This window comes from Micromys minutus (assembly GCF_963924665.1).
Source record: "Micromys minutus genome assembly, chromosome: 5".
Classification (NCBI taxonomy): Eukaryota; Metazoa; Chordata; class Mammalia; order Rodentia; family Muridae; genus Micromys; species Micromys minutus.
This window is the reverse complement of record NC_137974.1, coordinates 3,029,532-3,041,235: the sequence shown is the minus strand read 5'-3', so window position 1 is coordinate 3,041,235 and position 11,704 is coordinate 3,029,532.

The following is an 11,704-nucleotide window of genomic DNA, read 5'->3' as shown; positions in this document are numbered from 1 at the left end:
TAATGGTTTGGGTTCAGGAATGAATTTTGGTACCATCAAAAGCATGTCATTTAAGTCCTAAATACACGTTTTAAATTTTGTTTTTTTGAAGATCTTTACTGTTGACCTTCCAAACGGAGGCTTACTATTTTAGACAAAAGAGTCTGTTGGACGTCCACCCTGTTTGACTTTGTTTAAATGTACCAAGCTTGGGGATAGTTTGGGAGCATCCCAGGCCCCGAAGATAAGAGTTGGCACGTAGGAAGTAGGCTGACGCTGTTGGCATGGAACTGATGCTGATGACAGGCTGTGAGGTAATTCTATAGTCATGGGTTCCTACAGTGGTTACCTCGGAACTAAGTTTGAGGAAATTTGATGAGTCTCACTGCTGTTATGTTGAAAAGAAATGCCAAGGATAATGTTGAATGCATTCAACTTCCACATGCCTGTCATCTGACAATACTTCAAGGCAGACAGCTCCGAGCATGGGAAGTTATTGGCAGACTTTCTGCTTTCTATTTCCTCCTAGAACAGGATAATTCTAGCTCATATGAAGAAATGTCTGCTTTCAATTATTCCTGACTTGTCAGGGAACACAGTAGCCACCAAATATGACCAGAGATTTGCACATGAACATATGACCAACCCTTCACAATGTCTTTGACCTAAGTTTTATTGCCATAGTTTTCAATGGAGTGGAGTGCGGTTAGAAACTATGCCATGTGTGGAATTCCAAGGAACACTGAATAGACAAAACACACTTGAAAAACAACAAAGCTGGAAGGCTTGTACTTTCTACCTTCAGAATTTCCCACAAAGCTGGGGTAACCAAAACAGTATGGTGCTGGCTAGATGACATAAATAATGAATAGCACAGAGGCCTTGCAAAGAAACCCTGATCAAAAAAAATGTTGTCTAAGGTAATCTAATGGACTGGGGAACTTACATTTCAAAAACTTATCCTAGGAAAACTTGACACATACGTACACACAATGAAGAAGGAGGAAACAATAGTTGGAATTATCAATCATGAATTCACTCAAAGTGGGTCAAAGACTCTGTTCTACCTAATGAAAGTCTTAGAAGATAAACATAGGCTCAAATCTTCACAACATTGCCCTTGCCAATGTGTTTCTAAGTATGACAGAAAAGGCATGGGTTACAAAGGGGGGGGCTATACAAATTAAACCTCAAAAAAATTAAATTTGTGCACTAAAAGAAGCCATCAACAGAATGAAAAGTTGGCCACAGAGTAGGAAGACACATTTGCAAATTATGTCTGAGAAGAGATTAACATGCAAAATATATAGGAAACTTGTTAAACTCGACAGCAAAAGAGTTTTAAAGTGTGCAGAGGATGTTCGTAGACATTTTTTTCAAAGAAGGCACACACATGGACACGTACTGGATGGCCAGCATTATCATCATGGGGAAAACAAATCAGAATTGCAGTGAGTTACTAGGTCAAACAAATATGCATAAATCTAAGGTAGAAAAGGTGAGGTAGAAATCAGAGCCCTGTGCACAGTTGGTGAGAATGTACATGTATATTTGTTGTGAAAAAAATCTACAGCATTTACTTTTAAAGTTGGAAATATAATTCATGTATGATCAGTGATTCTACTTTTTTATTTATTTTGCTAAGACCTGAAAGGGGGGATCTTGAAGAGATAGATATATTATATATATGTTTACTGCGAAACACAGAAACAACCACACAATGGATAAAAGTATGCTATATACCTATGATAGAATATTGCTTTGCCTTAGAAAGGAAGAAAATTCTGCATCATGTTAGATATGGTTGGACACTATGATAAGAGAAGCAAACAAGTCACAAGAACACACGTGCTGCACAGTTCCACTCACATGAGGTGATTGGAGAGTTAGAGATCATGGAGCAGTAGTATAGTGGGTGGAAGTTGGTGTAGTCAGTTTAAAAGATGAAAGAGTTATGAAGGTGCATACTGGTCGTGATTGCTTATATCATGGACATATTTAATACCATCATACTGTATAGTTAAAGATGCATAAGATGGCACATATTATATGAGTATGTTATATGTATTTTACCACAAAAAAATTGGGGAAATGCAAAAAGAAATTCAAATAGCTATTCATTCAAAGAAAGAGACACAGTGGGAGCTGAGATGTAGCTTGGTAGTAGAACACTTACAGCCAGAAAGTAATACTTAACACTCTTAATATCTACCAATGGTTGAAGGTGCTAAGTAGCTAAGTCAGATAGCAGCAGGCTTGAGGTTCATTGAGAACAGACTGCTTCCTCATAACTAGCAGTTGGCAAAACTAAGAACTCAGTTTGTTGCCTGGAGGTCCCACTGTCCACTATTGCAACAGAAAAACAAATGGTAACAAACAAATAAACAAAAAGAAATAGAGAAGAGACTAAGACAGGAGAAAGAGATAGTTTTCTTTAAGTCTGGTCTTGGGAAAATGGAGTCAGAATTGTTCCAAAATCGGGTATTCTCTACTTTTGAAAGGGAAGGACCTCAAGGGTTTTGTGGGGCAGTGGGTAGAAAATTCACACTTCTAGGGATTCTTTGCATGCAGACATTTTCTTGCTCTATACTTCCCTTCTCATCTCCATGTCCATGTAATTTTCTAAGTTAAAACCATGATGGGTGAAAAGAGGAAGTATCTCAAACGCACGACGGAAAGTAATGCCACCACAGAGTGGATTGCTGTACCTCACATGGAAGGTGGCAGGGTCCAGTAGCATGGCTTCACTGAGCCCCATTAGGGAAAACCATTTCCTCCAGCAGAGTGTGGCTACTTCATAAGCTCTTTTTAATTTTTTGGTTAATTCTTTTTAGTCTGCTCTGTTATATAACCAGCATTCAAAGATAAATCTGCAGTGATACTAAGGACCAGCAGTCAAGTAAAGTCCAGAGACTGAGCCCAGTAACAAAAGGATAATGAAGTGTTGTCCATCATTATGTAAGGTTTGATTCATTCATTCAAATAATGAAGTACTAAGGCATTCAAGTGGAGTATGAACCTTCAAGTTATCAGGTTAAGTGAAAGAAGCTAGTTATAACAAAACACATGGTATATGTCATGCATAAGCAATGTTAAAATAAGTCAAGTCATAGATAAAGGAGGTATTTCGCTGCTTAGGGGTAGAAAAGTAAAGAGTAAAAGATGCTAGCCCAAAGGTATGGGATTATTTTTGAAGTAGTGGAATGCTTTAGAACTGATTTCTTAATAGTCATTTATATCTATAAATATCTATAAATGCATTGCACTGTACCTTTGAAAGTGTAAATTGTATATTTGTGGCATCTTAGTAAAATTATTTCCCACCACCCACCCCTGATCCCTGTTGTAGGACTCTCAGATCGCATGGATGATTCTGATAGTTGGTATCCAGAAGACCAAGAACTTAGGCAATGGGACTTGGGCTGGTGTCTTAGTTAGGGTTTTATTGGTACTGGCATCTCTAATATACTGGGGTCTTCTGTTGCAAGGAGGCTTCACCAATAGCCTCTCACAGGCTCTCTTCATGGCGCCAAGCCTCAAATCCTTTGCATGACCCCTTCAGTCCTAGATTGTCAACTACAACTGAGGCTGCACTTTCACCAGTGGCCTTCCATGGCCTCTCACAGTGTCAAACCTCAGCTGTTCTTTATGACACATTCATGTCTTCAAAGCCAGTACCACCTGGTGATTCTTACAAGTACAGCTGCAGCATGAGGTACAACCTTGGCTATCTCTGGAACAGTTTTTTTGTCCTCTCAGAAAAAACTTCCCAGAAGATTTCACCTCAGTGATGCTGGTCTCTTCTTAATCACCACTAATTTCTTAGCTCCAACTAACCAGCATCAATTGTCCTAGTGGTCTCCTTCTCTTAAATATAAGGCCAGAGATACATGGCTGAAGTTGCCAAGATCTGTTGCTTGCAGGGACTGGAACATGCCTCTCTTGTTCTATTACATTATCACTAGATTCCTCTTTTCTAATCCTTCACTACCTAAGCTTGGCTCTCCTGGATCTTTCTCTATAGATTGACCTTAAATTTAGAAATCTGTATGCCAGTCTCCTGGGACTAAAGGTGTGTACCACCACACCTGGATTTAAGCCTAGAATTTGCTCTGTCCTAGGCTGGCCTTGAATTTAGAGAACTGCTTGTCTTTGACTCCTGAGATTAAAGTTTTGTACTAAGTTGCCTCGAGCTAATTTAGCTGGGTGAGGTCTGGCCCCAAAGTCCTTACTTCCTTAATTCAGTTTAAAATCCTTGATTTAGCTCCATTTTACTTCCTGGTGTCCCTTTAATACTCAAACCATATACTTTGTATCTTTCCTTCCCAACTTGCTCCTTTTCATTAAAATGCTCTTCATAAGGTTGAGCTTTAGTAACCACACAACAGAATTTACACTAGTCTGTTCTGAGACTTCCTTTTTCAAAGCAATTAATCTAAATCTCTTCATCTTAAACCCAGGCAGACTCTTTGGACAAGGGCAAAAAGCAGCCATGTTCTTCACCAAAATACTACAGAAACAGTCTCTTGGTCACATAATAAAACTCTCCACTAAAACTGCTTGATCCAAGTTAACACATTTCAAATCACTCTCAGTAACAAAGTCTTCCATATTCTTACTAGAATAGCCCATTAAGCCCCATTTAAAGCCTTACACAAATTTCCAAATCCAAAGCCCCCAAATCCACATTCTTCCAAACAAAAGCATGGTCAGGCCTATCACAGCAATACTTCACTCCTGGTACCAACTTCTGTCTTAGTTAGGGTTTTATTGCTGTGAACAGACACCATGACCAAAGCAAGTCTTAAAAATAACATTTAATTGAGGCTGGCTTACAGGTTCAGAGGTGCTGTCCATTATCATCAAGACAAGAGCATGGCAGCCTCCAGGCAGACATGGTTCAGGAGGAGCTGAGAGTTCTACATTTTCATCCATAGAAATCCAGGAACAGACTGACTATCCTCAGGCAGCTAGGAGGAGTGTCTTAAAGCCCACCCCCAGAATAACACACTTCCTCCAACAAGGCCGCACCTTCTAATAGTGCTACTCCCTGGGCCAAGCATATGCAAATCATCACAGCTGGGTAGCAGACATAGAAGGGATGGAATTGAAGTCATAGTGTCTCCAGAATGAAGGAGCAGTCCTTCTTAGCTCCCACTAACCCTGCACATAAGATCATAGAGGGTTATGTAACATCTTCCATAGCTGATGCAGCCCCAGGGATTCAAGATAACTGACTGGCTTTTAAGAAAATTTGGATGTCAGTATATTACTTTTTCCCCCTAATATTTTGTATTGTTTCAATTAATTCAAAGGGTAGGAAGAAGGGAAGAAAAACAATTTCCCTAATAGTTATAGTTTAGAAGGGATAAAAACTCTTTATTCCTATGGTAGCAAAAGGAAACTGTCACACAGTACTTAAGTCATTCTTTTTTGAAGGTCTGCACAAAGCAATGGGCTCCGTGAAGCCCTGAGGAACTCACTTCGCCTCCCCACTTCCAAATTCAATTTTGGCTGAGGAGAGCATGGCAAACAGACAGGAAATAGTCTAACAACCTTATTCTTGGAAATCCAATCTCAGGACTTTGAATTGTTCCAAAAATAGCTGCCAGGAAACCAAATTTTCTTTCCTCAAACACTGACAGCATCAAGAAGATATCAGCAATGAAGTTTAGATGGTATTCAGCATCAACTTTCAAATTAAATTAGATTCAAGTTTAAATCACACTGACATGCCATTCTATATACACTCGAATGGTCAAAATGTTTTAAAGAAAATGCTAGCAGCAAACACAGGCAAGAATGTAAAAGACCTAAAACTTCTGTGCATGGTTGCTGGGAATAAGATCCCAGAAGCATTACCTGCCAGGCAGCACAAGTCCGGTTACAGAAACTGAAAACACCTACCTAACAAAAACAAGACCAGATATCAGAACCTAGAACTACAATCAGCCCAAATCCAGATGCTTACATGCCGGTATAAAAACACAATCCCCACCAGTCAGGACAATATGTTCCCACAACAATCCTACTCCAGCAGGCCCTGAGTATCACTAAAGTACAGGACAACGGTGGCTCAAGGCTTGTAGGAGTAACCAACAATACCTGCTTTGACTTAAGGCCCGCTCTACGAGATGGAACCCATACCCAATACTGCTTGGGTAACCGAGAACCCGAGCCCACCAGCAATGGAGGAGGGGTGTTCCTCTTTCTCCACATCCTGGCCAGTACACACTGTCACATGAACTGTTGATCTTAGCCATCCTGATTGGTGTGATGTGGAATCTCAGGGTCATTTTGATTTGCATTTCCCTGATGACTATGGACTTTGAACATTTCTTTAAGTGATCATAGGCCATTTGAGATTCTTCTTTTGTGAATTCTCTGTTTAGCTCTGTACCCCATTTCTAAATTGGGTTATTTGGGTTTTTTGGAGGTTAACTTCTTGAGTTCTTTATATATTTGGATGTTAGCTCTCTACTGGATGTAGGGTTAGGGAAGGGGTTTTTGCCCAATTTTTAGGTTACTGATTTATCCCACTGATGGTGTATTTTGCCTTATAGATAGCACTAAGGTGTCTACTGGACTGCATTCTTTCTAAATGCACCCCTGGGGAACCTGTTTCCTTCCTCCAAGTCTTTACAAAAAGAAACTTGTGGGAGGATTAGCCATAGCAAGACACACGTGTGCAGGCAGAGACATGGCTCAGGAATCAGTTCTTGTCTCCCACCTTAGTGACACAAAGTCTCTCTTACATTTTCTCTCGCACACTCTAGTTTGCTATACAAACAAGCACTCTAGGTTGCTATTCCAACAACATCACAGGGTTCCCTTATCTCTGCCTCCTGTTGAAGTATTCTTCTGTCCTCTATAAATTTTACTGGCTGCCTAAAGGGTACATGATTCAGAGAACAGAAGATCCTACAAATACTGGGGTACCCTTGTTTGCCTGGTCCTGCCTTTCCTCCCAAATGATGCTGGCCTCAAATTAGATACCTGTAGAAGCTCTCTGTAAGTGGCAATCTGCTTCCCTGGCAATTTCTCTCCTGGCCACAAACTTCTGCAGATTTCAGCTCACTCCCATAGAACTTCTCCATTTGCCTGCCTGGTGATACAAGTCCCCTCAGCATTTGCCTCCAGATTATTACTGGCTGTTGTTAATTTTGGCTTTGAGTTTGTTTGAATAGCTGTTAGTGAAAAGCACTGGTGATCTGTGCATTTAATAAACACTGGACTGGTTCTGACCATCAAAGGACACCCTGGATGTGACAACTGCACTCTGCTAGTGACAACATCCACTTTCCTAAGGGATCTTTGTTCCTAAAGTGACAGGGCGTGGAGGGGTCATATTGTGGACTTTGCTTCCAGTGGTTAACATCTGGGCAATGTAAATCATATTCCTTCCACAGCAGTCTCTTCAGTAAGTGGTAATATTTTCCCCTGATAGTCAACAGGTAATCAGTTTTTTTTCTATCCCATGGAACTGGAGTGAAACCAGCTTAAAGTTATCCACAAAAATGACTTCACGGAACATAAATTCTTTCAGCACATAATTAAAAATTTAATTGCACCTTAACTCTGTTCTCTGTTCTCCAAACTGTGTGATCTAGAAGATCTTTATGGAAATAAAACTATGAAACCAAAAGCTGCTCCGGGCAGCAGTTGGGGTCTACCAGTCTCACTTGTGGTGCTTCCCCTACTCGCTGAACTTAAACCTAGAAGGGAAAAAAATACACCTTGACTTTTCAAATATTTCTTCCAATACCGTTTGCAGGAATGAAATGCACTCATCTTACAGAGCCTGAGTCCAAAGGGTAGGTTTCCCTTCTGCGCTGGCAACCAAAGGAAGAAGGTGTGTGGGTGTCAGGCCAGTGCCATGTAAGGATGACAGAAGTCTCTGTTTTCTGAAGATTGATTTACAATAAGAAAAACAGGGACCAGTGAGATGGCTGCAGAGGTAAATTGTGGTGACCTGAATTTGGTCACTCCACCCACCTCTGACCCCCCAGATCCACACAGTGGAAGGAGAAAAGAGATTTCTTAAGTTTCCTCCACATTGTCTACATTCAAGTACGTGCGCACGCGCACACGCGCACACACACACACACACACACACACACACACACACACACACACAACACACACACACACAAATAGACAAGAAATAAGGTGTTAAAAGTTGAAAAAGATATATGAAATAAATTGTTTTAAGTCTGTTTCGTGTATACACACCTGTGTATGGTGTGTGTGTATGGGTAGTGGTTGGGGGGAGAGAGAGAGAGAGAGAGAGAGAGGATGGTGCACATAAGCCAAGTCCAGGTTAAGATCTGGTAGAGTACAGTGGGAGCCCTAGAGTGCTTCTTTTTAACTTGGCAAGAGTGTGCACATGTGTGCAGGATAACACCCATGTTATCCCGATAAACTGTGTTAGCAAAACAACAAGTGGTCTGTTCCTTGATATTGGCCTGGCTGCTGTGCTTGTGTCCAGAGAAGCGAGCCCACAGATGCAGATGCCTGGCTCTGTGCTGCCTGTCAGACCGATGGGTGGGAATGAGTTGCCAATGTCTGCCAGCCAGTGAAAAGGGCGCTGGGGGAAGCTGAGCCACAGAGAACCACATGGAGTGTGGGCAGCGGTGGTTTTGCATGGGGAGAACTTGATAGCATGTTAGCTGATGAACAGTTGAAGCAGGTTTTCTTGGTGCCACTGTCATTACTTGCTGTGCAAATAAAAATTATGCATGCAGCAACAATGAACTTGTGCGGTCCAATTTTTCTTTGTTCTAAAATCATCTCATGCATAAAGCAGATTAATAGGATTTGTTGGGTTGATTTGTTTCTGTATCTTCAGAGATGTACTAACATTACCCAAAAGAAGGGTTCTCTTTCTCTCTCTCTGTCTACCTTCCTTTCTCCCTCCCTCCCTCCCTCCCTCCCTCCCTCCCTCCCTCCTCCCTTTCTCCCTCCCTCTACCCACACAGCAGGTATGTTCTACATCTATAATGTAAGTTGCTTTACTTTGGGTGGCACCACATACTTTGCAGAAACAAATTTTGATTTTGTCAGTTTGGAGCTTGGACAAAGCAGTGTGCCTTTGAAATCGACTTTCGAAGAAGACCCAGGTGGGGTTTCGTTTGTTTGTTTGGTTTGGATTTTTTTTTCTTAGCACTGTCTTTTAAAGGGAACCATTTGTTTGTTTAGTTTTGACTTATTGTCTTAGAAAATGGAGAGAGTTGTGTTCTCCCCCTTTCTTTTAAAAATGGATCAGTGGAGGAGGGATGTCTGGCATAAGCTGGAGACCTTGAACAATGGAAACTGCCAGGAACCAATGAGGTTGACCCTTGTAAGACTCCTAGCAATGGGACATAGAGCATGAAATGCCTATTTCCCGTAACCAGCAAAGACTTCCAATAGAGAGAGCGGGACCCCAGTCCAGCCACAAAACCTGAGACCCACAATTTGTTCTGCTTACAAGATGTTCAGGGAGAAAGATGAAGTGGAATTTGAGGGAAGGGCCAACCAACGGCTGGCCCCCCATGAGAGAGAGAGAAAGCCTACCTGCTGACACTATTAATGATGCTCTGCTATGCTTGCTGTCATCTGCAAGGCTTCACCCAGCAGCTGATGGAAACAGATGCAGGGACCACAGCCAAGCATTAGGAGGAGCCTGGGGAATCCTGTGGAATGGGGGGGGGGGGGAAGAAAGATTGAAGGAGCCAGAGAGGTCAAGGAGACCACAAGGAGACTACAAGAAAACTCAAAAAATCAACTAACCTGGCCCATAGAGGTTAACAGAGACTGGACTGTCAATCAAAGAACATGCATGGAATGGACCTAGGCCCTCAGCACAATGTAACAGTTGGGCACCTTGGTCTTCATGTGAGACTCCTACCTGCAGGAGCAGGCACTGGATTTACTCTATTGCTTGCCTTTGAAACCCTTTCCAAACTGAGCTGCCCTGCCCAGCCACAATAGGAGAAGATTCACCTTGTCCTACTGCAACTTGATATGCCAAGGTGGGTTGAAATTCATGGAAGGACTTCCCTTTTCTGAGGGGAAAGAAGATGGGTGGGGGAGGGGAGGAGGCAATCAAGATATTAATTTAAAAAAAGGAATATGCAAATAAAAGGGTGCATTTTCTAAGTTCTCCATTTTTATTGATACTCTGATAAATAACCAGCATTCCTCCTTTGGCAATTTATTGCATCATTATATGATTATGTATAATATATACACATATCTGAATTATATATGTGTGTGTGATATATGGATATATGTATGTCCGTAGAGCTATTCCTAGAGAAAACTCAGCTCTTGGTGCTCAGTTCTAATTGCTTTCTGGATCAAGCTGTGTCGGAAACAAGAAGGTGACTTCTCAGCCCCTCTGCCGTGTAGTTTTTGATCTTTCTGTTCTCATTTGCCGCGACCAATGACCTTCCAGAGCAGGGCAAGAGGTAGAGAAATTGCACACTATCTAAAAAGGCAGCCCCAGCTATGCACAAGCCAACACGCCTCAATAAAACTTACAATTTCCTGTGAAGGGTGAAACTGGAAAGTGCTCTCGGGATTAATGAAAATGTTAATTAATGTATTGGTATTGCTCTGGTTTTTGTCGGAGTGAAAATGACCCAGGAGAACACACACGTAAATTTACTGTTAGTGAATTCAAACCAGCCTTTTTATAGCCCAAGAAATATGCAAGGATATCTGAGATGAAGCTCTCTGGCAAAGCCTCGAAACAACACATGAGAGAAGGATGCTCAGTGGACCAGATCCTGGGAAAGGAGACCCTGGGGTGCTCAGTGGACCAGATCCCGGGAAAGGAGACCCTGGGGTGCTCAGTGGACCAGATCCTGGGAAAGGAGACACGGGGATGCTCAGTGGACCAGATCCCGGGAAAGGAGACCCTGGGATGCTCCGGTGGCTCAGAACTATCCTTGAGCAGCAGGATGGTGGTGTCATAGTAGCAAATCTGAGGAAATTCTGATTCCATTCAGATTTCAGTTGACCTCATTCTCATTGACCTTCAGAGCTTGCTGGGTCTGTGAGTACAATGGTGAAGACAGTTCTCACTACCTGAGGACATGGGCTCACCCTGGTTTTGGAACTGCTGGCACTGCACTTGTACAGGAGCACATAGGTCCTTGTCATGCCTGACCTTTGGACACCGAACTGGGACTTTTTCTGACCTGCCATGTTTTTGCTGCTAGGCATCTTTGACATCTGTAGTAGCTTCTTGCTTAGTAACCACTTCTACTTTTATGGCTCCTTCCTTCTGTGAGAAGTATAGCAAGTATCAATACCTTGGTCTTTAGAGATTGGCGATGTAGCAATACTAATGTTATTAATCAAATCAAAGAGACTAAGAGTCTGTAGCACATGACTCCAAAGGCAATGGACTCTGTTCTTACAAGGACACATTTGCTCTTCAGCTTTCTGGAGAACCCTTGGGTAGAGCTCAAACATCAGACTTCCTATGCCTCCTTCAGTCAAGCAACAGGTCCTCGCTGTGGGCTTACATCATCCTGAGGAGCTTTTCCTGTCCCCTGTGTAACCAGTATCCCCACTCCTTCAGATTTTCACATTGAAAACATCTCCTCATGTTTCTGGCTTCCATGAAACCTTTGCAGATTGCCCCTCTATGAATCTCTGTGTGGTGGTAAGATAGCTCTGCAAGTAAAGGAGCTTGCTACCAAGCCTGATGACTTGAATTTTATTCCCAGAGCCC